The following is a 25,307-nucleotide window of genomic DNA, read 5'->3' on the forward strand; positions in this document are numbered from 1 at the left end:
AACTCCCTTGCTTTAAATAAAATGTCTAAAACCCAGATTTCTAAAAAAAAAATAATTCTCTTGTCCCGTATTTCTTAGTTTTTATCTCAAAAGGGAACATCCTCATCTTGTCCCCCAAACACCCTGGGACCTACCCAAATTATTAAAATATCCTGAACCCAAGCAAGGCCAGAGCAGTGAACCAGAGCTAGTGTCTAGACCAAGCTGTTCTGAAGGAGGCAACTCAAACATTTTCTCCCTGCTTCCCTTGGTAAGGTCTGACTGAGAAAACAAAATTCCCCAGACTGAAAATTTTCTGCTGAAACACCCATACTAGTCTGTTTTGATATGAATATATTATTATTATTATTCTCTTCTGATTTATCTCAGTTCAGTGTTTGCCGTCCAGATGTGTTTACAGGTATTGAGTTGTGGGGGAGAGAGAGGCCAATTCATATTGTCTCTACCCTCCTTTCATAGTTTCTTCCAACTTGTTAGGAAGCTCCTTTGCTACCATGTGAGTCAAGCAGTGTCCATTGTCTCCGTGCTATCTCGAAGAAGCCTGCATTGTACACGGTTCCTGGGATAGTCTTTGGGAGTGTGGATCCCTTCAATGGGCCAGCAGCGAGTCTGGCTCCTCCCTTGTCGCACCTGAAAGGCTGGTGGGGGGCATTTCCCAACCTCATAACATATCTCAGTAACACACACAGAGCAAAACTTCATAACTTCCCAACCAATGTGAGCACACACAATCCAACATGATATTAATGTTCAACAGAGCAAGACTTTTGAAATGATACCTCACCAGGCAGACTTTGTACAAACCATGCCATCATTATATGAGAGTGGTGAATATGGGGCTTGCATGGGTGCTGCTTTGAGCACAGCGTGCCACACCTGGCCTTACATTGCAATGGAGACGTACCCTTAGAGTCCATCTCTCCTGGGATAAAGATGGCAGCAGGGCTGGCCTGGGTCATCTGACGTGGGCTCATGGAGCTAAAGCTGAGGGGCTAAAAACTGTGGTGAAGATATTTGTGTTCACGCTGAAGCCTGAGTTCAGAAACCCTCATGGGGCCTCAGAAGTTGGGCTCAAGCCCATATGTCTGCACTGTAATTTTATAGAGGTTGGGAGGGAGTTTAGCAAGTGGAAATGGTAAAACCGCATCGAGGGGAGTGGACCACTGACCTATCCGCTCTTAACACCCAAACTTTCAGTAACTCTATTATCAGTGCCTGCGAGTGTAATTTAAACCATAGGTCCATCTAGCTCTGAATCTTGTCTTCTGACAGTAGCCAATACCAGATGCCCCAAAAACCACTACCCACAGCACCACTGGGAGCTGAACCCAGAATCTCCTGTTTACAGGACAGGTGTTTTAATTAGCTAAGCCACAATGCTTGTTGTTATTTAAAACATTGTGTTTGCCCACACCTGAATCTCTGCCAATCCACACTGGGCCCTGACAAGTGTTGCTCGTGTTTGGATTCTGTAAAGCAGAGGAGCAGGTGAAGTTTTGCTCCCAAGGTGTGTGTGTGATTCTTTGGACAGGTCTGCACTACGAAATTAGATTGGAGTAATTACATTACTTAGGCTGACAATGCAGTTATATCAACCTAATCCCGGTGTACATAGCAACTCAGCTGTCAGAACTTTCTGGAGCTATGAAAGGGGAGGGGCGCAACCTCTGTAGCAGGAATGCAGGGCAGGCGAGGTCACGGCAGGCATGGTGGGATACTGGTGGAGGCCCGTTATGGTGATATAATGACCAGCAGCATTTACACTGACAATTTGTCACTTTAAGTTTGCTGAACAAAGCTCTAGGCCTCTCGTCAAGGTGGTTTTATTTTGTCACCAAAACAGGGCAGTTTTGTCACCAGACATGGCATTGCAGTGTGTGCACCAGCTACAAGCTGCCGACCGAGGGAGCGTTGTGTGTTTTTCACACACCTGAGCAATATAATGATGCTGTAATAACTTTGTAGTGCAGACCTGGCCAAAGATTCAGTCACACACACAAACACACACAGCTTGCAAGGAAAATGTCACCTGCTCCTCTGCTTTGCAGAATCCAAACACAAGCAAAGCTTTTCAGGCCCCAGTGGGGATGGCAGGGAGTCAGGTGTGGGCAGACACTGTATTTTAGCCACCCACAGGCACTATGGCTTAGCTGGCTAAAGCACCTGCTTTGTAAACAGGAAATGCTGGGTTCAGCTCCTCGTGGTGCCTTGTTGAGTAACTATTGGGGTACCTGGTATTGGCTATTGTGGGAGGACAAAACACAGAGCTAGATGGGCCTTTGGTTCAGCCCAGTATGGCTGTTTAAATTATACTCACAGGCACTGATAACAGAATTACTGAAATTTTGAGAGTTAAGAGCTGATAGGTCAGTGTTCCAGCCTGTCACAGATGACCCCCCCCCCCTCTGGTACAGGAGCAGGTCTGAGCTCTCACACCAAATGGCTCATTGTGGCTGCCAGAACCTGTGGGCAGCTCATCTAGTTTGCACTGAGGGTTGAGTTCTGCTTTGTGCACCGTGTGCGAGAATGAAAATCCTAGACTGCCCTTTGAAATAACGAAAACAGCAGGAAGCGTTATTGTCCCTGCCCCAAAGCAGACAGACCAATGGAGAAATGCCATTGAGTCCAGGGTAATACTCCACTGCCATTTTACCTTTTTCACTTGCTAAACTCCCTCCCAACCTTGAGGGCTCCCAGAGCTTGAGCTTGAGCCGAGATGTCTACACTGCAAATTTACCACCCCATGGCCCTAGCCTGGGAGCCTGCACTGGCACGGGACAGGTGTGGGTGTTTCATTGCAGTGTGGACATAGCCCAGCATTATGTCTACACTGCCATTAACACACCCAAGCCACTATTCTCAAACCCTGGGTCAGTTGATTCAGGCTTGTGGGGCTTGTGCTGCAGGGTTATAAAATTACAGTGTAGACACTTGGGCTTCAGTCCAGCCTCCAAGACCCCATGAGGGGTGAGGGTCTCCGAGCCTGGGCTCCAGTCTGAGCCCCAGGAGCCCAAATCAGATCATCCAGGCCAGCCGGGCCAGTGGGATTTTATCACAGTATAGATGCCCTCTCAGGGTATGTCTACACTGCAATGTAAGCCCAGGGTTAGCAGAAGTCATGTCAGCAGCCCCAACACATAAACATAAACAATGAGGGAAAGACCCACCCCCAAATACGCTGGGCAGTGTCCTTCTCCCTACGGTTCGTAAGTCCGGCAACCAAAAGTCCTTTAACATGAGCCATCCCCTCTCTGCACCCCACTCACAGCTGTTGTCCTTAGTCAGTGCAAGCCCAGAGGTGCCTCTGTACAGTTCACCTGCCATCCTGGGTGGAAAAGGGGGAAAATAAGAAGGCACCGTACTCACTATGTTGTTTAGGGACTCACTCATCCCTCCACTGCCACTCTGTGTTAGGGTTGGTCTAACACCTAAATTTTAGTATTAGGACCCAGGACACAACCCCCTTGGCTTTGGAACCCCTATCCCCTGCCTAGCAAGTGCTATTGAATTGAGGGTGAGTCCCTCCATCAGGGTGTGCCAAGCCCAGTTCTGCTGCCCTCGAGTCACACAACAAGGATAACAACCCTTTATTTTACTCCTGCCCCTGTAACATGGAGACTGGGAATCCAACACCAGCCACAAGTGATCATTTCGGCAAGCAACCCAACCTATTTCCAACATACTGTAAAATCCACATGCAGACTCATACACGAAACCTTGCAAGAAAATCTTCCTGAGGGGGTCTGAAGCACCTGTTGCTGGAGGGAAGGAGGGAGCCGTGGGCTGGGATTGAGGAGCAGCGTGAGGAGGTGGGGCCTGTGGGTTGGGATTGAGGGGCACTGGGAATAGGAGGGGCCTGTGGGTTGGGACTGAGGGGCACTGGGAATGGGGGGGCCTGTGGGTTGGGATTGAGGGGCACTGGGAATAGGAGGGGGCTGTGGGTTGGGACAGAGGAGAAGGGTGAAGAGGAGCAGGCTCTGGTTGGGAGTGAGGAGCAGTGAGCATAGGAGGGACTGAGGGTTGGGTCTGAGGGGCACTGGGAAAAGAGGGGACATGGGTTTAGGCTGAAGAGCATCCTCATTTGGGGATCCAGCAGGAAAGGGGAAGGCAGCAGGTGATTCTAATTCCTTAGGGATATTCTGTGTCTTTGTCTGTGTGTGTCTGTGCAGGGAAGGAACATGCTCTATGCCCAGAGGCCTTTATTCCTCCAGGCTGCAAGGACAGAGGGGCTGTCAGGAAGTTGCCCCTTCAAACCCACACACAAAAAGGCCCTTCTGAGGAAAGGGAAAATCCTGAAGGGAAAAAGTAACATCAAAGAGGACTCCATAAAGATAGTTTAAGATCTTGGTGAGTAGTTTATCATCTGACCAGAGACTTGAACCCTGGGCCCTCAGATTAAAAGTCTGATGTTCTGCCAACTGAGCTAGCCAAGCTCACAAACAAAGCATGAAAGTTGGTGCAGAGGAGAAACTAGTCAATAAAACAAGAGTGGGAAACAATAGGGGAAACCTGCTGCTCTCTCTGGCCTGGTCAACACTATGAGTTTATATCAAATTTAGCAGCGTTAAATCCATTAACCCTGCACCCGTCCACACAACGAAGCCCTTTATATCGATATAAAGGTCTCTTAATACCGATATCTGTACTCCTCCCTGATGAGGGGAGTAGTGCTGAAATCAATATTGCCATGTTGGATTCGGGTTATTGTGGCCGCAATTCAATGGTATTGGCCTCCAGGCGCCATCCCAGAGTGCACCATTGTGACTGCTCTGGACAGCAATCTGAACTCGGATGCACTGGCCAGGTTGACAGGAAAAGCCCCGCGAGCTTTTGAATTTCATTTCCTGTTTGCCCAGCGTGGAGCGCCGATCAGCACAGAGGACCATGAAGTCCCAGAATCAAAAAAGAGCTCCAGCATGGACCGTACGGGAGATACTGAAGCTGATCTCTGTATGGGGCGATGAATCTGTTCTATCAGAACTCCGTTCCAAAAGACGAAATGCCAAAACATTTGAAAAAATCTCCAAGGCCATGATGGACAGAGGCCACAACAGGGACTCAACACAGTGCTGAATCTTAAGGAGCTGAGACAAGCGTACCAGAGAGCCAAAGAATGAAATGGATGTTCATGTTGGGAGGGGCGACTGACGTCTGTAGCTATCCCACAGTTCCTGCACTCTCCGAAAACCATTTGAATTCTTGGCTGAGTTCCCAAAGCCTGAAGGGTCAAAAATATTGTCGCAGTTGGTTCAGGGTATATATTGTCCCCCTCCCTCCCCATGAAAGCAAAGGGAAAAAAATCATTTCTCGCCTTTTTTTCAATGTCACCGTATGTCTACTGCATGCTGCTGGCACATGTGGTGCTGCAGCGCTACACAGCATCATCCCCTTCCCTTCCCTTCCCTTGCAGACAGCAGACGGTACAGTAGGACTGGTATTTGTCATCGTCATCCCGTGAGTGCTCCTGGCTGGCCTCGGTGAGGTCGGCCAGGGGTGGCTGGGCAAAAATGGGAATGACTCCCAGGTCATTCTCTTCTTTAAGCTTTGTCTAATGGAGATTCAGTCATGCCTGGAATATCATAGCAGCTGGAGGCTGCCCTCCCCTCCCCCCTTTGAGCTCTACTTGCAGAGGCAATAAAGTCAGTGTTGTTTCAAATTCATGCATTCTTTATTACTTCGTCACAGAAATGGGGGGATAACTTCCACGGTAGTCCAGGAGGGGTGGGGGAGGAGGGAAGCAACGGGTGGGGTTGTTTCAGGGGCACCCCCTAGAATGGCATGCAGCTAATCATTTCTTGCGGATGTCTGGGGCTCTGACCCGGAGCGGCCGTTTGCCTCTCTGGTTCTTTTGTAGGCTTGCCCGATAGTCCAGACAGGACTGACTCTCCCTTTAGACAAAACTTAAAGAAGGGAATGAACTGGGGAGTCATTCCCATTTTTGTCCATGCGCCCCCGACCGACCTCACCAAGGCCAGCCAGAAGCACCCATGACAGCAGCAAACGGTACAGTATAACTGGCAACTGTCATTGTCAACTTGCAAAGCAGCAGACGGGACGGTATGGCTGGTAGCCATCTTTGCTAACTTGCAAAAGGCAAGGGGATGCTGCTGTGTAGCGCTGCAGTACCACGTCTGTCAGCACCATCCAATAGAGATACAGTGACAGTGAAAAAAGGCTGAACGGGCTCCATGGTTGCCGTGCTATGGCGTCTGCCCGGGCAATCCAGGGAAAAGGGCGTGAAATGATTGTCTGCCGTTGCTTTCACGCAGGGAGGATTGAGTGACGACATTTACCCAGAATCACCCATGACACTGTTTTTGCGCCATCAGGCATTGGGATCTCAACCCAGAATTCCAATGGGTGGGGGAGACTGCAGGAACTATGGGAAAGCTACGGGATAGCTACCCACAGTGCAACGCTCTGGAAATCGATACTAGCCTCGGTACATGGATGCACACTGCCAAATTAATGTGCTTAGTGTGGCCGCATGCACTCAACTTTATACAATCTGTTTCCAAAAAACAGTTTCTGTAAAATTGGAATAATCCCGTAGTGTAGACATACCCTGTGATTAACAACTTTGGTGGCTAATTGAAAGGCTGATGGTTCAAACCCAAGTGAAGATGGAGGTGGGTTTTTTTAGTGATGAGAATCCAGTACATTTTAACAGGCAGAAAATCTCCTCAATGCTGGTCTAGCCTCTTTGGGCAAGCATAAGTAACACTTTTGCCAGATGCATTGGTGGTATAGTGGTGAGCATAGTTGCCTTCCAAGCAGTTGACCTGGGTTCGATTCCCAGTCAATGCAGGGATGTCACATTTTCTCCCCTGGAAAGTGGTTTAATTCCAGTCACATTGTATCAGTTTATCAATGGAATGACAGAATCAATGTCCTGCAGGTCATTCAACACACAATGGAGGAAGAAAGGGGCGGGACTATACAACGAGCTGTTGGAGTCATCCTGGTATTAAAATGTTTGGTTTACTTTAAAAAAAAAAATTCTTTACTTCCCTCTGCCTTTTAGACTCAGAGCCTTTAAGGTCAGAAGGGACCAGTGTGATCATCTAGTCCGACCTGCTGCACCTTGCAGGCCAAAAGACCCCACCCACCCACTCCTGTAATAGACCCGGGAGGAGAGGCAGCTCTGTGCACTGCCCCTAACCCAGGCAGCACATGGAGGCCCTCTGCTCCCCTCCCCCCATGGGTGTGCAGAGATGTGACAGCAGCACTGAGGTGGCTCCCTGCCCATTCTGCCTCCGTCCCGCCGTGCCGCTCCCAGAAGTGGTTGGCTCGTCCCAACATCCCTTGGGGTGGGGGGAGTGTCTCCATTCACTGTCCCTGCCCCGAGTACCAACTCCGCAGCCCCCATTGGCCAGGTACTGCAGCCAATTGGAGCTCTGGGGGCAGCGCCCATTGGCAGGCAGCGGCGCAGAGAGACCCCCTGGCCCCACCCACCTAGGAGCTTCTGCCGCAGGGTTGTGTGTACCAGTCACTTTGGGAGCTGCAGTGCCCGGGGTAAGTGCCACTCCTCCTGCACCCCAACCCCCTCCCCCAGCGCAGAGCCCACACCCTGCACCCAAATTTCCTTCCAGAGCTTTGCTTGTCTTCCTTTCACCCAGAACTGTCCTTCTTCTCCTGGGCTGCAAGTAGCCATCCCTGGGAAGCCAAGAGGCAGGCACAGGATTCTACCTCCCAGCAGCCAACCGCACCTCCCCCGGCTTTGCAGAACGACTGGTGATGCTCTACTAACCCCACTTAGCCGCACTGAGGCGCTTAGCTTCTGCCCTGCCTTCCTCAGCTCGACTTTTCTCTTTTGCCCCATTCCTGCCCCACTTCCTCCTTTGGCAAGTCACACAGAGGAGGCAGCAGGAAGAGCCGGCCTCTGTAGGCCAACCTCCAAGGGCAGAGGAGACCAAGCCACAAGGCTTCAAAAGGTGACTGGCCAAGGTCCTCTAGCTTTCCCCTGCTGATGCCAAGGCTTTTTCTCAGCTCATTTCACTACCCTCTGTCATGCAGGGGTTGGGGTTATGGCAGGTGTTACCCCAAATTGGGCCAGCTAGTCAGCGTAGGGAGCACTAATGACCCACCAGTTTGGCAGAAAGCAGCACATTTATTATATTGACAGCTAAGCTCAAAAGAAAGGGGGTGGGGTGTCACACTCACACTCCCAGGACAGGCACGGCACTGGAGATGTCTGGATTCTGCAAGGTAAGTGTCCCACAGCGCCGTGATGCATGATGTGATGAAGGTAAGTCTCCCTGAGGCACAATGAAATACAACGCAGAGAACCACTGGCCAGGCGGTCCGGGCGAAGGGCATTCACTGGAGGTACAAGCTTGTGAGTGCTCTCCTGAGCACAGGGCCCTTCCCCTTTTAAGGACCTGCTCTTCATGGCCTGCGACTAGAGATGACTTGGCTGCATCTGGTTGGTCACACTCCACCTTGGGCAGTGTCCGTGCTCTGGGTGTGTGATCGCTGCCTAATTAGAGTCCCAGACACCTTGTCTACCTGGAAGCTCTTCTGCTCTTCAACCAGAACGTTCATCCCACAAGCAGTCCAGGAGGGAGCGGGAGGGGAAAAGCCACTTCACAGGCATTCAGAGAGGGAGAGGAGAGAAAAGTGGGAGCAGGGGAAGTATAACAGACCTTCTGAGCATAGAAATCACTGCTGCTCCTACAACAGCAGGGACAGGCCACTAGGAGCTGGGAAAATTAAACCCACATGTTTCTGCCTGGTTTTGAACCAGGGACCTTTTGCATGTTAGGCAAACGTAATAACCAGTACACTACAGAAACTCTGTCACAGGGCTCTGCCCCTCCCTTCATAAGACCATAAGAATGACCATATTGGGTCAGACCAAAGGTCCATCCAACCTCACATCCTATCTGCTAACAGTGGCCAATGCCAGGTGCCCCAGAGGGACTGAACCTAACAGGTAATGAGCAAGTGATCTCTCTCCTGCCATCCATCTCCACCCTCTGACAAACAGAGGCTAAGGACACCATTCCTTACCCATCCTGGCTAATAGCCATTCATGGACTTAACCTCCATTCATTTATCTGCAAAAAGAACAAGGAGTACTTGTGGCACCTTAGAAACTAACAAATTTATTTGAGCATAAGCTTTCCTGGGCTAAAACCAACTTCATTGGATGCATGCAGTGCAAAATACAGCAGGAAGATTTATATTCACACACACACACACACACAGAACATGAAAAATTGGGTGTTGCCATACACACTATAATGAGAGTGATCAGTTAAGGTGAGCTATTGTCAGCAGGAGAAAAAAAACCTTTTGTAGTGGCTTTCATGGCCTTTGAGAAAGCAAGACAGAGCCTTGGAAGGCCCCGCAGGATTTGTGGCACAGGAATTGTTCTCAGATTCCACTGAGACTTCAACTCAGATTGCAGGATTCAAAGTCCTGAGTGCTGCCCTTGCACCATGGGACCAGCAGAGCACCTGTTGATTACTGTAGCCTTCCAGCAGGGAGGACTCTGTGGGCAGGGGCGGCTCTAGGCATTTTGCCGCCCCAAGCACGGCAGGCAGGTTGCCTTCGGCAGCTTGCCTGCGGGAGGTCCGCCAAAGTCGCAGGATCAGCGGACCCTTCACAGGCAGGCCGCCGAAAGCAGCCTGCCTGCTGCCCTCGCGGCGACCGGCAGAGCACCCGCTGCAGCTTGCTGTCCCAAGCATGCGCTTGGCGTGCCGGGGCCTGGAGCCGCCCCTGTCTGTGGGGACAATTTTTTCTGGCAGGGAGGACTCAGTGGGAACATGACCCTCTGGCCAGCCCTGCGTTTGCTCAAAAAGTCAGCACGCAGCACTTTGCTGCAGGCCCAGAGGCCTTTCTTCCTCTAGACTGTGAGGCCAGTGGACAGGTGAGGCAGTAGCACCTTCAGTCCCAGGCAGTAAAGGGCCCTTCCTAGGAAAGGCCATGTCCTGAAAAGGAAAAACTAAAGTCAAGGAGAGTCCTTCTAAAACTCCTTGGGGATGTCACAGGGGGAAAGTGTTTCTTTACCTGACCAGGGACTTGAACCCTGGACTCTCAGATTAAAAATCTGATGCTCTGCCAACTGAGCTAGCCAGGCTCACATTAAGAAGAGGCAAATTTCAGGCAGAAGAGAAAGTAGTCAAGAAAAATGAGGGCAGGAAACAATACAGAAAACCTGCTACTCTCGCTCTCTTAGCAGTCCTAGCCCCAGCCTGCTCCTCCATCCAGCACCCTGAGGCCTTATTCTTTTTTTCATTAAATATCAAATCCAGGAGAAAACACAGTTATACAAAGCAAAACGAAATCACAAACAGAAATGTCATTGGAAATACAGAAATAAAAAAGGAAAATGCAGTTCCCATCACTTTATGCCATCATGGGCAATTCCTGTATCAAGAGCACCCGCTAAGGTCCTTGTGTGCTTACGAGAAACCTGGAGGAACTTATACCACAGCCTGAACATGAAACTCAACTGCTCCCAGGTGCTGCAGTAAAACCCTTTCCCTGCTGTGACGTTGCCCTCCATAGGATTTTATGAAAATATGCTAATGAGTGTGAATATAAAGTGACTGGACTATGCTTCATGCAAAAGGTCTCTTGTGAGGTATCATTACAAAGCTTATAATCTACTGTGTGTGTTCATCCTATTTGTATGAACCGATCATTCTTGGATCTGAAACTAGAACTATGAACTATAACTCTGAGGTCCTGTTGTAATGATGCAAAGTGAGGGCCATTAACAGTGGTTTGGACTCTTGATGGCTCCCATTAACCAGGACAATAGACTGGAGATGGCTCTGTCCTGCACCATCTGTGAGTCAGGCCAGGAAGAATGAAGGCTTGGGGGTCTCACAGGACATGTGACCATGTCCCCCGGTACAGGAATCCATCTTAAACCTGGGGCTCTTCCCCAGGTGAGAGACAAAAGATTCCTGCCTTGTACCAAAGCTGTATAAGGGGGTGGAACTGAACAAACATGGCTGCAGTCATGAGACATTCCCTAGCTGGAACAAGGGCTATACCAGGTGAAAAGATTGGGTCCAGACAAGAAATAAGTCTAGTCTTTGCAGATGGGACCTTTCCCTCCAGTGCTGGAGGATTCGCCCTTCTCATGTACCCTTGTCCCAAGCAGCACAGCTGGTGGGAATCTTAAATGTACAGAGAAGACTTAGGAGCAGAAACTCCACCCCGACCTTCCATGCAATTGGCACTTGCCCCTCACTGAGCAGGATTAAAATTCCTGCAGGGAGACTGGTGGGCCCCATCCCCTCTGGGGATGAGCAAAGCAGCATGGTGAAAAGAATTGGAGATGCTGGGGATTGAACCCAGGGCCTCATACATGCAAAGCATATGCTCTACCACTGAGCTACATCCCCAGATGGGCCATTTGTGCTATAGGTTACACTCAGAGCCCTCCTGTTTCCAGAGCACCTAGTGGCCTAAAAGCAGCATGAGGGACACATTCCCTGCTCTGAGGCCAAAATAATACACTGATGATAATAAGAAGTATATAGAAAGATTTTGCAGTCACTATGGGCATAACTATGATGATTGTTTCATGTTTCACTCTTAATATCTGGCACCACCACTGCCTTTCCCTTTAGTCTTGCAGTTAACAAAGGGTAAAACTAAAGATCTCTTCAGATACAAGGGAGTGTTTGTGTTCATTCCTGTCAGCTACACAGGGGTTTGATGTAGTTACTTTCAATCCTCTGGCTCTGCCGGGATAAGTAACATTTCAGGGTGTCACTGAACTGAAGAGAGGAGATCATTTTTTGACAGGTTACACCTACTCTTAAGGGTGTTTGTCTGGCTGGCAGCCCTGGTTCCCAGGTCTCTCCTGAGGGAAGAAAGTTTCTGTGCAAAATACTAAAACTTTTAACAGAGAGGAGGGAAAGGCGATGGCCACATGATGGGGCCAGTATGTACCACAACATGGTTCTTCTATGTGGGATGACTCAGAACATTGACTGATCTCCACTCCCTTGGATTTGAAGAGATGTTTAGTTGTGCACCTGGGAACCTATAAGGCTGAAGCAATTTTATGGATGGTGACACTACGATTGAAGGGTTATTTAATGTTGTAAAAATTGTTAAAAACACTGAGCTTAAACTGGAACTGCCTGTTAGTAAAGGCTGGTTTCACCACGTCAGTTCCATAAGCTCTGCTAGAAATGCCCTGGTTTCTCTCCTGCCTCGGTGGGAACTGCAGGGAATCGTCCCCTGCTGCCCTTGGTTCCAGGCTGGTTTTTCTGGGGAGGGGTCATGGAATTGGTTTGTTTGCTGTTGAGAAGGGAGCCAGGCCCGTTCTCAGGGAACAAGAACTCCCAGCATCTTCCCAGCCCAACCCAGGCTGCTGCCCTGTCCCAGCCTCCATTCCCCTGGGGGCCCTGCGTGTTTGACTCTAGAGCAGGCCGGGAGCAGCAGCTGAGGCAGAGGACAGCCTGGGCCGGGCAGATAAGAAGGAGTTTAGCCAGCAAAAAAGGTAAAATGGCAGGGGAGTATTACCATGGACTCAATGGCATTTCTCCATTGGTCTGTCTGCTTTGGGGCAGGAACAGTAATACGTCCTGCTGCATTCGATATTTCAAAGGGCACTTTAGGATTTTCAACATGGTGCACAAAGCAGGATTCAACCTTTGCTGTAAACTAAACAAGCTGCTCACAGATTCTGGCAGCCACAATGAGCATTTGGGTGAGAGCTCAGACCTGCCCCTGTCCCAGAGGGAGGAGGTCATCGGTGTGGGGACTGGCCCACTGACCTACCCGCTCCTAACTCCCAAAAGTTCAGTAACTCTGTTATCAGTGCCTGTGAGTGTTATTTAAACCATAAGAAAAACCACACTGGGCTGGACCAAAGGGCCATCTAGCTCTGAACCTTGTCTTCTGACAAGGTAGCCAATACCAGGTGTCCCAACAACCAGTCAACAAGGCACCACTGGGAGTTGAACCTAGGATCTCCTGTTTACAAAACAAAAGCTTTAGCCAGCTAAGCCATGGTGCCTGTGCGTAGCTATAATACAGTGTCTGCCCACACCTGAGTCCCTGCCATTGCCACCAGGGCCTGACAAGCTTTGCTTGTGTTTGGATTCTGCAAAGCAGAGTGAATCTTTGGCCAGGTCTGCACTACAAAGTTGTTTCAGCAGAATTATATTGCTGAGGTGTGTGAAAAACACACAACGCTCTCGGTCGGTAGCTTGTGGCTGGTGTACACACTGCAATGCCATGTCTGGCGACAAAAGTGCCCTGTTTTGCTGACAAAATAAAATGACTTCAATGAGAGGGTTAGAGCTTTTTGCAGCAAACTTAAAGTAACAGAGTAAACACTGCTGTTCATTATATCACCATAACTGGCCTTCCCCAGTATCCCACAATGCCTGCTGTGAACTCGCCTGCCCTGCATTCCTGCTACAGAGCCATGGGCCCCTGCCCTTTCATCGCTCTGGGAAGTTCTGACAGCTGAGCCTGCTGCTCTGCTCCAGCAGCCAGGAGCAAATCACTGCCGTGGATGCTGCTCTCTCCCGCACTGCGAACACAGAGCAGGGTGGCGGGAACTTCCTGACAGTGTAGGGGGGCCACTGGCATCCGAACTGTGACACGCCCAGGACACCCCTTCCCTCAAGAAGGCTCTTACCTTCTAAACAGGGACTTCTGTTTTCTAGTAAAATCACTAAAAGGGAAGGAGAAAACTCGAAAGAGGCTCCTCCTGGCGCTCACGTGCCTGAACCCGAATACTCTCTCAGTCCTCAAAGAGAGACCTCGAGAAGGAGACTTGCTGAAGCAAAGCCACAGGGGTCTCTGAGGTTTCCCTGGCCCCTCGCCCCTGTCCTGCCTGGCTGATGTCAGCATCTCTCTGTTAGGTCACCACCTCCCCACCACCTTTGACCAATAGTCTGAGGTCCTGCAAAAGGCCTTTGTGATGTCACTGCCACACCCCTCCCTTGCTGTGCTAATGTCCTGCCCCTGGCCAGGCACTTTGGAGGTTTGAGCTACTCCCTGTGGATCACCCCACTCAAGGAGCGTTCGTTCTAGGAAACAAGCCGGCTAGACAGGAAAACATCAGACGCTGCTCCCAATGCTACAATCAGTTTTTCAGAAATTAGTCGACTTTATGGTCAGAAGAGACCATTAGAGCATCTAATCTGACCCCCTGCATATCACAGGCCTCCTGTATGACACAAGAGCTACTTTTGGGCAAACACATTCCAGAAAGGCATCTAGTCTTCATTAAATGATATCAAGAGATGGAGAATCCACCACTTTCCCTAGAAGACATTTTTCTCCAGCCCTCAGAACATTTGGTGGCTCTTTGCTATTGAACGAGCTCAACCTGTTTAGCTTATCAAAAGAAGATTGAAAGGTGATTTCACTGAAGTGTTGAAGGGCCTTAATGGAGAGAAAATATTGGGTATTAAAGGGCTCTTTAATCGAACAGAGAAAGGCATAACAAGACCCAGTGGCTGGAAGGTGAAAAGTGACAAATTCATATTACAACTAAGGCACAAAAATTCAACAGCGAGGATGATTCATGACAGGAACAAGCTCCAAGGAAAGTGGTGGATTCTAATTCTAATTCCTTGTGAATATTCTGTGTGTTTGTGTCTGTGCAGGGGAGGAACATGCTCTATGCCCAGAGGACTTTATTCCTCCAGCCTGCAAGGACAGAGGGGATGTCAAGGAGTTGCTCCTTCAATCCTCCCCACAGAAAGGCCTTTCTTAGGAAAGGCAAAATCCTGAAGAGAAAGAGTAACACTGAACAAGACTCCAGAAAGACAGATTTTTATAGTCACAGTGAGAAGTTTTTTACCTGACTAGGGACTTGAACCCTGGACCCTCAGATTAAAAGCCTGATTCGCTGCCAACTGAGCTAGCCAAGGGCATATTTCAAAAACACAAGTTGGTGCAGATGTGAAGCCAGTGATGAGCTGCTAAAATCTTAACAACCAGTTCCCTATAAAAAGTTCTGATTTAAGGGATGTGCCACAGCATGTATTTTTTGTACCAATAGGGTTACCATATGTCTATATTTTCCTGGGAGGAATTTTTAAGAACTGAAAAGCGATTTAAGAACTGAAAAGCCTGACATGTCCAGGAAAATACAGATGTATGTTAACCCTACCTAAAGTTCTTTTTTAAAAAGATGGGGCTGAACTAGAAACGAGCTCCGTTTCACATGTGTGGGTCCCCGCCACTCCCTGGGGGTGTGCTAGGGTGACCAGATGTCCCAATTTTATAGGGACAGTCTCAATTTTTGGGTCTTTTTCTTATATAGGATCCTAATAACCCCCACCCCATCCCGATTTTTCACACTTGCTGTCTGGTCACAGGGTTTGCACATGTGGGTCCCACCTGCTCCCTGCCCCCCTCATTGAAGCAGGTGTGCAGGGTTACTGCCCTGGGAACTGCAAGGCACCAGTGGACATGGGGCTGGCTGCAGACAGGGGCGTGGGGCAGGGCTTAGCTGGAGGCAGGGAGTGTGACATGGGCTGGCTGCAACAGGGGCTGGCTGTGGGCAGGGGGAGCGGGGGAGGGGCGCAGACACTCACACGCGGGGAGGGGCTGGGAGCAGCCCGAGCAGCAGGAGGCAGCCGGGGACTCACCAGGCATCAGCAGCCGGAGCCCCAGGGCCAGAGGTCGAGGAGCAGCAGCAGCAACCGGGCCAGGAGGCAGCTCACATGGCTCCTGCAGCGCAGCGCCCCCCGGCGGCCGGGAGGAGGAATTACAACCTTCCCAGCCAGAACCCATCAAAGCTTCCCTCGCAGGGAAGCCAGTTAACAAGCGGTTCTAAAATCACTTCTAAATTTAACAACCGGTTCGTGCGAACCTGTGCGAACCAGCTCCAGCTCACCCCTGGGTGAAGCTAGTCAAGAAAAAGCGAGATGGCCACAATAGGGGAAACCTGCTGCTCTTTTCTCTTCCCAGCCCTGGCCTGGCCTGGTATTAGTGCTGGTTAAAAAGACGGGAAAATATCGGCATCTACCAGCCTTTCATAGCTGTACAAGACTCAGGCACAATACAGAGGTGCCCATCTGCAAGTGCCGAATGGTTGGATTGGCTAATGCAGCCTGTAGACGTCCAGGGCACTCTGGGATATACAGCCAAGTGTCCATCACCATCATTATTTCAAAGGGATAATGATAATGATGGGAAGGTTCACAACTGACTCAGCAGTTGCATACAAAGGTGCACGTTTGGCAGTTACGTTGGCTCAGGTTGGCCACCCCGGTCTAGATGTAGAAGTTACAACATATAAACTTGAAAGAGGGGCCAATTTCCCCATCATTTCCCACCTTTACATCCAAACACGATGAAGGTAGCAGATAGAGCCAGAGCAGGTTGTCTATGGGACCAAGTATATGCAGAGTATCCTCGACAGAGGTTTGTTCAACCTGTTCTTAAAAACCTCTGAGGACAGAGACACCACAGACACCCTTGGGAGCCTATTCCAGAGCTTAACTACACTCAGAGTCTGACATTGGTGACATAGGAGGCTGAGAAAAACAACACTGGCTGTCAGAAAAAAACAGCCCTCCCTGGTGCATTAAGCAGTAGTTTCCTGTGTTTTAAACAGCCATGGCCTGGGTTCAATTCCCCCTAAAAACCAGAAGTTTTTCAATGAAAATCTCCATTCATTTCGCATTTGAAATGGAAAGGCAAAGAGGGCTTCTTGTCCTTATCAACAAGACAAAGAATGGCTTTTTTCTCAGTAAATATTTTTAAAAGGCGCTGACTCGACCTGAAGATCTCATTTCATTTGTATTTACAATGGAATGATTCTCTCTAGGATAGACAGAAATTCTTCAGCTAGACTCGGATTCCACAGGAATACAAGAAGTGATTGTGTCTAACACCAGACTTTTTTTGGACAACAGTGATGTCCAAGTTTTCCATGGACATTTCCCTTTCAGCACCTCAGGCCCCATCCAACAATACAAGAAACTGAAATGCACAGAAAGTTTCTCACCATAGGATTCACTGACCAGGTCGGGGGAAAAGTTTTGCCATTTGAAGATGTTTCAATTCCCTCCAACTTCTCTCATACAAATGCTAAATAGTTGGTGGTGTAATGTTACAGGAGAGGTTGAAATTAGGCTATTTCGTCAGACAGAAGACAGTGATTGTGTCAGGAGTGGGATATGAATGGAGCCTAGAGCAACAAATGACAGTGTTAGACGGCTTATTCCTTCACCCTCTTACTTCCCTGGTCCTTCTCGCATGACCAGAGAGCAACAATACCCGAAAGTCCAAAGGCGCAAACAATTCGATGTTTATTGGGGTGAACGTCCAGCAAGCAATGATTCCAGTTTCCTTCCTTAGTGTCCCCCTTCCCAGCTCTGACACCACAGAGCCTTGTCTGTGTCCCTGTTTCAGTTCCCATCCCCTGTTCCCATTTCCCCCGTAGCAAAACAGGATCCCAATTCCCCCATCCCCAGTCCCTGTTCCCATTCCCCTGCCCCCGCCTTCCTGATTGACTGCGGACTATATAGTAAAACCTGAGTTTTGCTTAGCTATATCCTAACCAATCATTTTACTGAAATGTAACTAACCAATCCTAATATACTGTAACATGGTTATTTAACCAATTATATTCCACCACCTTCATTGGTTTACACCCAACAAAATTAATTATACGGCAGACAGAAACAATCACAGAACCAGACAGAGACCATGCAAATAAACATACAAAACAATACAGAAGGGAGGATTTCACAACTACATCTATACAGACATAAGGGTTTTCCAGCTGTGTCTATTGATAAGTGAGTTCTTGCCAGACAGGATTCTACCAAACTAAGTTTCCCTTTCTCTGGAGGTGACAGGAATATCAGGGCAGGATTGTATTCCTCACAGCCCAATAGAACCTTATTTCAATGTGACTAGTTGGGAATGTGAGGATGTTGTTGCCGGCACAAAAGGCCTGAGGCGACAGCAACAGTGATTCGTTGCCCGGAGTGCCTCGCTCCAATTAGACACACCAGGGTGGAGAAGCAAAAAAAGTTTATTTGAGATTTCAAAGCGCAGGATGCTTGGAGACACACGTCTTAGATTAAGCACACCTTATACAAGCAGCTCTCTGTCTTTATACATGATTTTAGCTAAGCATGTCTATTACCCCCAATGCCCAGCTTCCCCCTTTCTCCCCTTTTTTTCCCTCCTTTTTAGTTCCCATACAGCAAATACATTATAACATAGCAATTACTCTAAACAGGTTAGATTATACTTGGCAAAAAATATATTATTTTGTTAGTAACTTTTCTTGACCGGTCATTCTGTTTCACTCCCTTTAGCCAGGTGCAAGCAGGCTGTATAATTGCCTTCTGGTACTGATAACTAGTTGCCACACATTTCATTCTTTCCATCTAGCCTGTGGAGTTAATTAAAGTTTAAACATGGAAGCGGTTCAGACAAGCAGAGGCCTAATACAGGGAGCCTTCATTGGCACTGTCATTTTCCACCCCTCTGTCAACACTGGGCCATGCCTGATGCCGCCAACAATTCCCTCCTTTGAGAATACTCAACAAACCTTTGGCTGAGTGTTCTCATATACTGTGGACAAAACGTAATTGAGTTCTATGGAACTGGGGCTGTCAATGAGAGGGTACATAGGGACCTTCGGGGCACGGGGGGTACAAAGTTTACGGAGGAGCAATTAGAGAGATTAAACTCTTGGGCAAAGCAAATTTTCAGGTTCTTATACGTATTTGACTTTAATTTGTTAGGGATTTTCCTTTATCCCGCATGTGCCTGGGGAGAAACGGGAGTTAACGAGAGGAGTGTTTCCATAGCAAAGAGTAACATTGTGGCAAACCCTAGGCCTGGATCCATACTGGGCAAGTGATTTTAAGGCCTAACAATTACAATTCCCCAAATACCCACAAAATTACTACTACTACTAACAAGCAGATTAAAAACAAAAGGGACCAGGCCCACAGGTTAGGCTGGCCCTGTGAAAATAAACACAGCCAACGCTCAGAATGTTCACGGGGAGTGCGCTGTAACTGTCCAAAGGGGTCACAGGGCATTCCCAGCAGGCCTTACTGTTGCCTGAATAACAGCTTAAGTCCCAGATCGTCGTTGGCAGTTTTTTCCGCAGGTTGGACGGTCCACCGTTCAGGAGCTGGCACTGCTTTCAGACGGGAGTAGTGGATCCAGTTCTTGTATCCCTCGATCTTTGCTGCTGTGTGGGTGATCAGCAGGACGGTGTGAGGTCCCTTCCACTTCTCTTGGAGAGGCTCGTCCTTCCAGGTACGAACGAGAACGGAGTCACCAGGCTGCAGGGAGTGGACAGGGGCATCCAGCGGGAGAGGCTGCAAATCTTTGGTATACCTGTGGAGAGAACAGAGAACAGCAGACAGAGAGCACATGTACTGAGATAAGAAACCGCAGCCTACCTTCCACTCCCCTAACAGAACCGGTGTACCATTTATAGGCCATGCCCTCCCAAACATAATTTTGAAGGGACTAAGCCCTAACCTGCCCTTTGGGAGAGCACGAACTCGGAGCAAAACAAGGGGTAAGGCATCAGGCCACCGAAGAGAAGCCTCTTGGCAGACCTTTGAGAGATGCCGCTTGAGTGTCTGATTAGTACGTTCCACTACTCCACTGGCCTGTGGTCGCCATGGAGTGTGGAGCTTTCAGGTGATCTGTAGAACATCCGAAATCCCCTGAATGACTTGCGATGTGAAGTGTGTTTCATTGTTAGATTCCATTCACTGGGGGAGTCCAAAGCGAGGAATGATTTCCTTGACAAACTTGAGAGCCACTGTTCTGGCAGTGTTGTTTCGGCATGGGAAGGCTTCAGGCCATCCGCTGAATCAATTCACCATGACGAGGAGGTACCTGAACCCTTGGGTTCGGGGGAATTCAGTGAAGTCTACTTGCCACACCAATCCTGGCCCTGGGGTAGGTTCCAGAGTGGCTGGTGGCACTGACACTCCTGGTCGAGGGTTGTTTTTTTGACAGACTAAACACTCAGCCTGTACCTGGGAAGCCAGGGGTCTTAATCCAGAGGTTAGAAAATACTTATTCATAAGCTGGGTGAGAGCCTTTCTTTCAGCGTGAGTGGTCTGATGTAGTTTCTGTAGTACTGGCCGTATTAGGCTTTTAGGTAGGAGGATTTTTTCTTCTGTGGAGTGGAGCCATCCCTCCTTTTCCTGGAGCCCAAGGGAGTCGGCCAGATTCCTTTCTTCACGAGAGTACTGAGGGGCTGGGAGCTCACCCACTGATGGGATGAGGGCATGCACATGGGCCTTCTCAGCTTTCAATGGTTCCAGGGTGGCAGCCCGCTTGGCTTCCCTGTTGGCCCTGGCGTTGCCCTTGGCTACGTCCTGGTCTTTTCTTTGATGGGCTTTGCAGTGCACCACTGCTACCTCTGAGGGGAGCTGCACCGCTTCCAGAAGCCGGAGAATCTGTGTTCCATGCTTGACCGGGGACCCCTGAGCTGTAAGCATTTCTCTTTGCTTCCAAAGACCTGCATGAGCATGTAGCACTTCAAAGGCATATCTGGAATTAGTAAAAATGTTAACTCTTTTTTTTTTTGACAGTTTGAGTGCACGGGTTAAAGCTACCAATTCAGCCAGCTGGGCTGACGTTTCAGCAGGCAAACTTTCCGCTTTCACAGTTTCTGGCAACATAGTGGCTGGGTTGAGGGAGGGGCAGGTCTGCAGGGTAACTTCAGGATTTTTTAGGAGTTTAGTCTGGTACCGAGCTACCCGAGCCTGCGTGAGCCAGAGACCACCCTTAGTGTCCAGCAGGGCTTGAACCATATGAGGGGTATACACCTGCACAGTTCCCCCCAAAGTCAGTTTCTCTGCTTCACCAAGCACTAGGGCAGTTGCCGCGACAGCTCGCAAGCAAGCTGGCCACCCCTTGGCAACTTGATCCAGTTGTTTAGAGAAATATGCCACAGTACGTTTCCAAGTGCCTAATAATTGAGTAAGCACCCCTAGAGCCACTCCCTTTCTTTTATGCACATACAGTTGAAACGGCTTAAAGATGTCTGGAAGACCGAGTGCTGGAGCTTCCATTAGCTTTTTCTTTAATACTTTAAATGCCTTGTCAGCTTTTGAGGACCAGTGAAAGGGGTTGTGATTCATTCCCTTAACACATTCATACAAGGGCTTAGCCCACAGTCCGAACTCTGGGATCCATATTTTGCAAAAGCCTGCCATGCCCAGAAAAGCCCTGAGCTGTTTACGATTGCTTGGGACAGGAATTTGACAGATAGCTTTCTTCCTCTCGTTTGAGAGCTGTCTCTCCCCCTGTCTTATGTGAAATCCTAAGTACTGTACTTCTGAGAGGGCAATTTGAGCCTTGCTCTGAGCTACCCGGTATCCTCTGAGTCCAACAAAGTTCAGGAGGCTCACAGTGGCGTGGAGGCAAGGGGTTAATCCCACCGCCCCTATTAGCAGGTCGTCAACATACTGCAGGAGGAGAATCCCGTCGGGAGTATTCCACTCCTCCAGGTCTTTGGCCAGAGCCTGGCCGAAAAGGGTGGGGGAGTTCTTAAATCCCTGTGCTAACACAGTCCAGCAAAGCTGTTTTTTAACCCTTCGGTCGTCTTCCCACTCGAAGGAGAAAATCTCCTGAGATTGTGTGTCAACCGGAATTGTGAAGAAAGCATCTTTCAGGTCTAGCACTGAAAAGTGGGTGTACTGTCCCCCTATAGATGCCAACAGTGTATATGGGTTTGGAACAAGTGGGTGCAGAGTCCTAACCCGTTCATTAACTGCCCTCAGGTCCTGGACCAGCCGATAGGTGCCATTGGGCTTTCGAAAAGGCAGGATGGGGGTGTTCCAGGCTGACTGGCATTCTCGCAGTACCCCGTACTTCAGAAACTGATTTATAGTTTCCTGCAGCCCTTCTCTGGCTTCCCTCTTGATCGGATACTGCTTGATCTGCACCGGACCTTTTCCTGGCAGGAGCTGAACCTTAATGGGGGTGTGATGTGCTGCCTTTCCTGGGACCCCTGATGCCCATACTAGAGGAAAAACCTGGTCCTTCCACTGGCTCCACTCTGGGGCTTGCATGGCTGAGGGCTCAACTGCAAGAGTCATTATCCAGGCATTCTCTGGGGGCAAGGCGAGGGTGATTTCATCTTGGGTGAAGTGCAGAGTGGCACCTAAGCGACAAAGCAGATCCCGTCCCAGTAGAGGCGTTGGGCAGTCGGGGAGGTAAACCAGCTTGTGGGAGAGAGTTCTGTTTCCCAAAGCACATTCTGCTGGGGCATACACTGGACATTTGATTTCTTTTCCTGTAGCGCCGACCACAGTGAGGGAATCTGCCACAGGCAGCTGGAGGGGTTGATTTACAGCGGTTCGAGCTGCTCCAGAGTCTACTAAAAAGTCTATTTCAGAATTTCCCACCCGCATTTTTACTCGGGGTTCCGGGGGCAGGATAGTCCGTCTCCCCTGACACCCCTAGTCTTGATTCTCTGCTGCCATCATAGGGGTATCTTTCCTCTCGGGGCACTCATTTTTCCAGTGTCCCTCCTTTCGGCATATGGCACACTGATTGCGACCCAAACACCTTTCCTGTGAGCCAGGGCGCCCACGTCCACGGCCTCTCATTTCCCGGCCCCTTCCACCTCCTTCCTGAAACTTCCTCTTGTTACTGGCCTGTACTGCTGCAACCATCATCTTCACTTGCCTTTTTTCCTTCTCTCCCTCTCTAAGGCTGTAAGCCCTGTTTGCAGTTTCCAAAATCTGTGCCACAGACATGCCCATCAAATCCTCCTTTTTCTGCAATTTCCTTTTAATGTCAGGGGCAGCACGGCTGGTAAAGATACCTTTTATAATTGCCTCAGTTGCTGCATTATCAGGGTCTGCGTTAGTGTTTTGCCGAATGGTATCCCGGATGCGCTGCAGAAAAGCGACCGGACTTTCCTTAGGCTTATAAGGCTTGGCCCAATTGTTATGGCGAACAGCTGAGCGTCGGAGTCCTAGCAAGAGCAGCTCCTTGTACACAGTGAGGCGGGTCCGATCCAGTGGATCATTAGGATTCCACCCAGGATCTGCTAGGGGGACCATATTGGCAGGAGTGGCAATATTAGCTGGATCCCGATCATGCCTTAGTTGTGCTTCTTCTCTTGCCTTAGCTATAACCTGATTTCTCTCCACTTCAGACAACAGGGTCCTCATAAGGATATTACAGTTATCCCAGTCAGGCTTGTGACTGGCAAAACATCCCTCAAAAACCGAAATAAACTTGCTGGGATTTGTGGAGAATTCCCCTGCCTCTGCCTTAAAGGCTGCTAGGTCCACTGGGTTAAAAAGCACATGTGAGTAAACTAGCATAGTAGTGGCCCGGCGCCCCTCCGCTCCCGGGCGAGCCACCACAGTCTCAGTAATCAACGGATAAAGTCCCACTGAAGGAGCAATCTCTGAAACCCGAGGCACCTGGTCTTTATACGGTGGGGGTGTAGGAGCCGAAGGGGACACCGACTCTGCCATTACAACCGGGGAGAGGTTCGGGGAACTAACAACAGTGACTGCTGAGCCTGTCGGAGTCAGATTACACTCTTGCAACAGATCTGACCTATCTCTCAACAACATAAACAACTGTGCATACATAAATTCATTCCACTTATTCATTCGCTGACAAAACAAAGCTAATTGAAGGATCGTGTTGTAATTAAGTGATCCCTCCGGTGGCCACCTTTCCTGGCCCTCTAGCTGGTACTGAGGCCAGTCAACTGTACAGAATTTTTTTAGTTTACTTTTAGTCAATGGATCTTTTTCAAACACTTTCCAATTCATCAGAATGCATTCTAAGGGTGTACACCGTACCCTGCCTGTACTCTGTCCCTGCCCCATACCTATGGGAAGACACTGGGCGTCCCCAGGTCTTAACAGGCAAACAAAAGGTTAACAGCACTGGACTGTTCCTACCTTATCCACGAGACCGGTTCCCCACCGTCGCCCGTAGCTGCTTCTCCACTATCTGAGCGCGTTGCACCGTAGTGCCCTCCGGGGTCGACCACACCGCGTCTCCGCCGAGGCCCCCGATGAAGTCACTGGTGCGCGCTGGGCTTCGGTCGTCGCCGCAATCCGTCGACCTCCAGGAGGGGTCCAGGCAAGGCTAAATTTAGCCTCAAGCCCACCCAGGGACGCCAAAACTGTTGCTGGCACAAAAGGCCTGAGGCGACAGCAACAGTGATTCGTTGCCCGGAGTGCCTCGCTCCAATTAGACACACCAGGGTGGAGAAGCAAAAAAAGTTTATTTGAGATTTCAAAGCGCAGGATGCTTGGAGACACACGTCTTAGATCAAGCACACCTCATACAAGCAGCTCTCTGTCTTTATACATGATTTTAGCTAAGCATGTCTATTACCCCCAATGCCCAGCTTCCCCCTTTCTCCCCCTCTTCTCCCTCCTTTTTAGTTCCCATACAGCAAATACATTATAACGTAGCAATTACTCTAAACAGGTTAGATTATACTTGGCAAAAAATATATTATTTTGTTAGTAACTTTTCTTGACCGGTCATTCTGTTTCACTCCCTTTAGCCAGGTGCAAGCAGGCTGTATAATTGCCTTCTGGTACTGATAACTAGTTGCCACACATTTCATTCTTTCCATCTAGCCTGTGGAGTTAATTAAAGTTTAAACATGGAAGCGGTTCAGACAAGCAGAGGCCTAATACAGGGAGCCTTCATTGGCACTGTCATTTTCCACCCCTCTGTCAACACTGGGCCATGCCTGGTGCCACCAACAATGTGACCATACACTTCCCACCTTATGGCTGCATTTGCTGCTTAGCCGAAGAACCTGGCCTCAGACTGTCACAGTAAGAGAAGGCCATTACACAGATAGACAGTGATTTTTTATTCTCTCTTTTATACCTTTATAACTAGCTAAGTGATAAAAACACACCTAAATTCTTAAAGTACAGGCCTTTGCAGACTGGCCTGAATCTCTGTATCCTAACAGTCCTCGAGGTCAGGCAGCCTCTGGGTAAGGGGTGGGGACTCAGATCCTCCTGATGGCCAATTCCACCAGGGTAGTGTAGAAACCAGGGAAGTTTGCCACAATAGCCAGACCAGATGCCCCCTTTACACTTGTACTCTGTCCTCATTGCTTCTCTCTCTCCCTTCCCCCCATCTCTGCTGCTCCCCCTCTGGGGGCTTTCTCAGCACCTGGCCCCACAGCACTTCCTGGCAGCCAGAGACTGCATGTTCTAGGCCTGCTCCTGTGGATGAGGCCTCTCTCCTGATTGCTAAGGAAAGGAACCTTTCCAGGAAATGGCCACAGCTTCTGGGAATCCCTGTGTGGCTGTGAACAGAGTTTGGCTCCTGGCACACCAGGCAACTTAAAAGCTGAG

The 25,307-nt window shown here is 49.4% G+C and overlaps 3 non-coding genes across 3 annotated transcripts; 1 reads left to right on the top strand and 2 right to left on the bottom strand.

Moving 5' to 3' along the window:
* The first annotated feature begins 6,735 nt into the window (after positions 1–6,735).
* TRNAG-UCC lies at positions 6,736–6,807 on the top strand. Its single transcript has one exon. It is a non-coding gene; the product is annotated as a tRNA-Gly (tRNA).
* A 3,204-nt stretch (positions 6,808–10,011) lies between these two features.
* TRNAK-UUU lies at positions 10,012–10,084 on the bottom strand. Its single transcript has one exon. It is a non-coding gene; the product is annotated as a tRNA-Lys (tRNA).
* Positions 10,085–11,291: 1,207 nt separating this feature from the next.
* TRNAA-UGC lies at positions 11,292–11,363 on the bottom strand. The gene has a single exon. It is a non-coding gene; the product is annotated as a tRNA-Ala (tRNA).
* Between the last annotated feature and the right edge of the window lie 13,944 nt (positions 11,364–25,307).

The sequence above is a fragment of the Mauremys mutica genome, unplaced genomic scaffold, assembly GCF_020497125.1.
Source record: "Mauremys mutica isolate MM-2020 ecotype Southern unplaced genomic scaffold, ASM2049712v1 001014F_np12_subseq_92522:129234_obj, whole genome shotgun sequence".
Classification (NCBI taxonomy): Eukaryota; Metazoa; Chordata; order Testudines; family Geoemydidae; genus Mauremys; species Mauremys mutica.